Here is a 6,000-nt window from a genome sequence, read left to right on the forward strand (position 1 = left end):
GACAGGGGGTCATCGTTAGATGATGACCATCATCAGATGATGACATTGTCAACCATCACCAGACTCAAGGAGGTGATGGGCAGAGGGCCAGGCTCTGCAGAGCAAAGTGAAAAGCACCCACCCTCTTGGGAGTGATGTTTCAAGCCCCAGCTCCTGGAGCTGTGCGATGGTACAAGAACCACAGCTTTGGTGATGTGCTGAAGACATTTCTGCTGTTTCTCCACCTTTCTTGACACTGCAGCACCACTGGTTTTTCACGGGTGGCTTCTTCCTTGGTGCTCGTCTGCATCCCTTCATCCAGGGGATGGAGCAAACATGTCACCGTGCCAGGCAGGGTAACCCCAGGATCCTCACCAGCCTTCGCAGGCCACTTGCTTTGTTTTGCACATTTATCATTGTCCCCTCTTTGGCAGAGAGGTGCTCTGGAGGAGGCAGACAGTTGTCCCCAATGCTGAATCCCCTGTGCCTGTGGAGTTTTACCATCTGGGTAGGTGTTTTGCCCGTCAAGTCTAAGCTAAAACATTTCATACCATGAGTGATCATGACAGCTTGACTGTTGTGGTATTATGCCAGGGCTTTCTGTTACCTTGTGTTCTGCTGAAATCCAGCTCAGCAGCCTCTAAGCTGCTCCTTGCCAGCAACTGACAAGGTCTGTCTGACCGGGAGACAGCTCACCCTGCCTGGACCCCCGCTTTTAAATACTTCCCAAAGCTAGTTGGACTTGACCCCAAACATACCAGCACATTACCACTTGTGGCAGGGACATAATCCATCACTACAGTTGATAAAGCATCCTTGCTGGCTTGACCGTGCTGGAAAAGGACTTCACTGGCATGATCAAGCCATCCCCCTGCTCCTGTGTGTGGTAGCCCATGGGGTACCCCCTCCCCAGTGGGCTGGGCTGTAGTGCTTAGCGAGCCCAAGCACAAGTGGCAGAGGGACTCCCACTGTTTTCCCACTGGAAGCACACTGGGAACACATGGATATACTCAGTGGAGGGGTAAAAGAATAGATGGCAGCTTGCAGAAGAGCCTCCTCCTCTCTGAACTCATTTATGGCTCCTTTGACGATGGCCTTGGAGCAGCTCAGGCTCTGAAATGATGAATCCCTCCACCCCTCCTGGAGGGAAGGTCTCAGCCAGTGCCAGGCAAAACATTGGGATTTGCTTTTTTTTTGGTAGCAAATTAAAATTTGGTAAAATACAGATGTTCTCCAAATAGAGTTTGGTGTCACCAGACTGCTCTTTTGGGAAAAAAAGCTTAAAAATAAAACAAGGGGGGAAAAAAAAAAAAGCCTATTTGAAAATATAGAATTACTTTGTTTAGACCTTTTTGGGAACAAAACATTTTGATGTCCTGATGTGAAGCAAGTCCCTGTTTTGAAATTTCCTCCAAGTTATTTTAAGAACACGAAAAAAAAAACCTGTCTTGAGATTGAAAGAAAACATTTCATTTCTGGTAGAATTAATTTTAAAGAGTGGGTTTTTTAGAATTGCTGGTGAACTGGAAAATTCATTATTTGTTCGACTTGCCTTGTTGCCCCTGTGGGAAAACGCAGTCCAGGGACATGAAACAATTTATCCGACGACTGTCAGAGCTGGGACTTGAAATCATGTTGTCAAAATTCTAGTTAAATATACTAGCTGGGAACACATGTTTTTTGATCCACATATTAAGCTTGGAGGTGAGGCATTGCCTTGCCATTCACACTAGGCTGCCTTGCCATGTCTTTCTCTTTGGCTGTTTGGGGCAAATCAAACTCTTGTGGTGAAGCTATATCATCTGAAATGTGGGTTTCAATTTGGTTCCTCTCCTTTTATATAATGAAGATGATGATGATGATGATGATAATGGGATCCTGAGACTTTTTAAAACCTGTTAATTATTTCCATCTTGTTCACTAGCTCTGAATAATAATAATCATCATCAGCAGCAGCATCATGATATCAATGGCCCTGGGGTATTTCCCTTGGCCTGTGTGATGGCGGGGACGTTCCAGAGTTCAGTGGAGCCCTACAGTACATTGCAGTACATTTCCTTGATCTCCCCCAGTAGCTTTGATGGGAGCCCTGTAACGAGATGACCCCCCTAGCACCCCAGTGTGTCTTGTCATCCCCGTCCCCCCCCCCACATGCTTTGCAAACCAAGTGGAGTAAGATTTTCCTCAAGTGGAGCAACCTGGCCACAGGTAAAGTGAAACGACAAATTAATTACTCAGCGAAGATGACAAGGCCAATGCTGCATGGTTAACCTTGTTAGAGCTGATGAGCAGGAGAGCTACTGTGGGCTCCTGGGGTCTGGTGTGGTTGGGGTGGGAGCAGGGCCCTGCCACCACTGGCATTTGCTGCAGTGTTGATTTGCTCTTTGCCTGCAGAGGCGAAGTCTGGGATGCTGCTGGGAAAAATCTTCCCTCTGAGGTACCCAGGTCTCTGCAACCCTAGGACCTATAAAGATACTCCTATGAGATGAAAACAAGCACGGGATCAGCCAGGACTTAACCTTGGCATGATTCAGATACATTTACCTGAAGAAAAAAATGAAAATAATGATGCTCTTGGGAGAAGAAAGCATCCACAGTCTTCCACTGGCCTGCTTTATTGCTGAACAGCTTCATCACTTCTTTTGGCATCCACAGTTGAGTTTTCTGGAAGTTTTTGATGCTGATGTCCACGGCATCTCCTGGAGACAGCGGTTGCGCATGGCTGGGGCGGGTGAGCTCTGTGCTGGGCTAGGGGCTGGCTGCTGGCCGAGCCCACAGCGCGGTGGGGAACGGAGTCCCATCCCGCTGGCACCGGGCACACGGGGGTCCCCAGGGCTCAGCGCCGGGGCCGGGGCTGTTTAACGTCTTCACCGACGGCCCGGCCGAGGACAGGACGAGGGCAAACGGCCTCACGTTGCGCCAGGGGAGGGTGAGATTGGGTGTGAGGGAACATTCTGCACCGAAAGGGCTGGCAGGCGCTGGCACAGGCTGCCCGGGGACGGGGGTGTCATCATCTCTGGGGGTGTTCAAAAACCATGTGGCTGTGGTGCTTGGGGACATGGTTCAGTGGCGGCCTTGGCCGTGCATTGAACTCAATGATCTTAAGCATCTTTTCCAACTTACCTGTAAAGGTCTTTTCCAATGTCAATGATTCTATGACTCTGACGACACACACAGACACAGACACACAGGTGTGCGCGCACACACACACACACACGCTCTCACACATACATTATTCATTGCTAGAGAGGCTCCACTTTCTCTCAAATGTGGGAGCTAATGTCCTTACTGAGGTCCTCGGGGATACTCAAGGGGAAATTCAATTCTGCACCCACTATGGGTAAATTATGAATGGTAGCAATCAGCCCAGCATCCCCTATATTAGCTGGTGTGATATTAAAGTCAGCATATTTCACACATAATATTGGAATGTGCTGCAGAGTCTTGGTTTTAATTGGAAATGCTGTGTGAATATTGTGGAGATGTAAAAGGTGTGTATTTTGGCCCTTGAGAAGGTGTGGGAGAGAACCTGAGATCTCGTGGGAAGCGCACAAGCTGGGCTTTTCTGCTCGAGCTACCAGTAACAAAGTGGGTACGAGCAACCTGTGAGCAGCCTTCACTGGGTTACTGTGCTAAGGAGCAGAGCAGGTCCATTCACACCTCTTAAAATCCTGTTTCTGGGCTGTTGCACCCTCTGCTTACGATCACAGGCTCACATTTTCAAGGTGCCTTTGCAATCACGAGGGCAAGAAGTGTGAAAAGTGGGACTGTCTGCGGGCAATGGAATTTTAAAATTTGTGAAAGTCCTCGAATGTGTTCCCTATAGTGTTAAATGTTCTTAGTCCAGCCACTGGGTAGGGAAACAGGAGTTACCTGTATACACACACACAGAGACATAATATATACATACGTATTATACAAATACATGTTATATATTATATATCACATTATATATCTGTACATAATCTGTAACTCAACAGTAGGCACTGAATCTGAATCAGTTTTAGTTTGAGTGGAAGGAGGGACCACTGTGAGTACTGCGAGTGCATACAGGTGGGTATATAAAATATATGAGAGAACCAAGGGGCAGGCCCTTCCAGGCACCGGGAAGTTACCAAAATACTTGGGAAACAAATGCAGCACAAATCCCCACAGAGCCCTTCACCAGCTCTGTCCAGCTCCATCCCCCTTCTGCAACTCACCCAACACATTCCCAAACCAGTCCTTTGGGTTGGCGTGTGATGCTCGGTCCTCCGGTGAACCAGATCCAGCAAACGCATGGATGCATCCCTGGTCCATGCATCCCACCAAGCAATGATGGAGAAAAGGGTAGATGGGGGGGGGAGGGGGGGGCATCGCTGCTTTTCTGCACACCACAGCATCCTAAACAAAAACACGCACCATGAGCGGGCAGCAGGTTTTCAAATAATGGTTTATGAGAAATGTATGGATTAGTATCAAATGAGCTCTTCTAGCCAGGTGGGAAGGCAGAGCTCATAACCTTTTATTGCTGCTGCCCCAGCATATTGTTCTCTCTCACTGCTGGGCTCTGCTTTGCAGCAGCAAGCCTTCAGAAACACATTAAACCCAGACCAGCCCCTCTAGAGGACCTTCCTCTCTCTACCCCTGCTGTGCAATGACCTTTTTTCCTCCTGGGATGGAAGAACCTCTCTAGAAGAACAAGTATCACCCAGAGAGCTGATCCTGCTCCTAAAATGATACTTGGGTACAAGTATGACCTAGAGAGCTGCCCCTGCTACTAAAATGATGCTCAGGGCTTGCTGATGCTACGGATGTGATGAGTTTCATATAATGGTGACTGAGCTCCTCAAAACTACATTGGGGTACATCTCCCAATGTCCCCAGGGAAGCCCAGGGAACTAGTTCACATCTGCCCTGTGGAGGTCTAAAACTGTGCAGAACAATCTGTTTTTTGGTGCCAGGAGTCTGTGTTGTGAGAAACCTGAGTAGTTGCAATCTCAGAAATCAGACATTTTGACATAAACCCACGCAACCTACCCAAGTCTGGACTCACCAAATAAGATCCTCTTCTGCATCTGGGCCATAATCCACCTGGACATGTATCTGCTTTTGGGTGCCTCTCTCCCAGCTGTTATACCAAGGAAACGCCAGCACAGCTCGAGCTGGTAGAAGATTTACATGGGTAACGCAGCTCAGCATCTGTTCCCACTGATTTCCCGCAGCGACTTCTCCCATTCACGCCCTTCTCTGCTCCAAGGAGAGCAGATTTCCCTTCCCTCCCTTCAGCAAGGCCCTTGGAAGAGCAGCATGGCTCTTTTTACAGCACTACAGCCTCTGCATCTATTTTTAAGCCTCCTGAGGATGAGCCGGTATACATAATAGAAGCCCAGCTGTAAGGGGAAACCAGAAAAGAAAGTGCCAAGCAGACTTTGGTCTCAAATTTATGCATAAAAATCTCTCAGAAATTGGTTCCAGATTAGGGGTGACCTACTCAGCTTGACAGCTGTGCCTAGAACAGCTGCCACTGCACCAGCCCCGAGTGCATCCAGATGTGCCACCCCCCCACACACTGTGGCTAGAGCTATGAAACTTTCCACCCTTACTGTGCTCCCCAGCGCCAGAAGCAGCCTGGGACTAGATGCGCTGACATGATGGATGGCTTGCTGCTTCATCCCAGTCTCTGGAGAGGTGATATTTTTGGTTGTTGAGAACGTCTTGACAGTTCTCAGCATCATGACATGGATGTCAGCTATCTGGTTGCTCCAGATTGACATGGGCCAGGCTTTCAGAAGACTTTCTCCATCTTCCCTGCTAACTGTGCGGAATGACTGCTGTCAAGCCACCTCTCTCCCTACTGCCTTGGTGCCTTTCCATCTGTCTCCTCTGGCTGGATCTGCAACTTCTCTGAGGTCTAGACTCTTGCACCTCGCACCTGGGGGAGCTTTGGCTTGGGTTAGAGCATCTAGGAGCTACTGTAGAATAACATGAATGACCTCATCTGGTGGGCAACTACCACACAGCAGTGGAAATAAGTCTGCG

Source organism: Falco naumanni, chromosome 1 (assembly GCF_017639655.2).
Source record: "Falco naumanni isolate bFalNau1 chromosome 1, bFalNau1.pat, whole genome shotgun sequence".
Lineage (NCBI taxonomy): Eukaryota > Metazoa > Chordata > Aves > Falconiformes > Falconidae > Falco > Falco naumanni.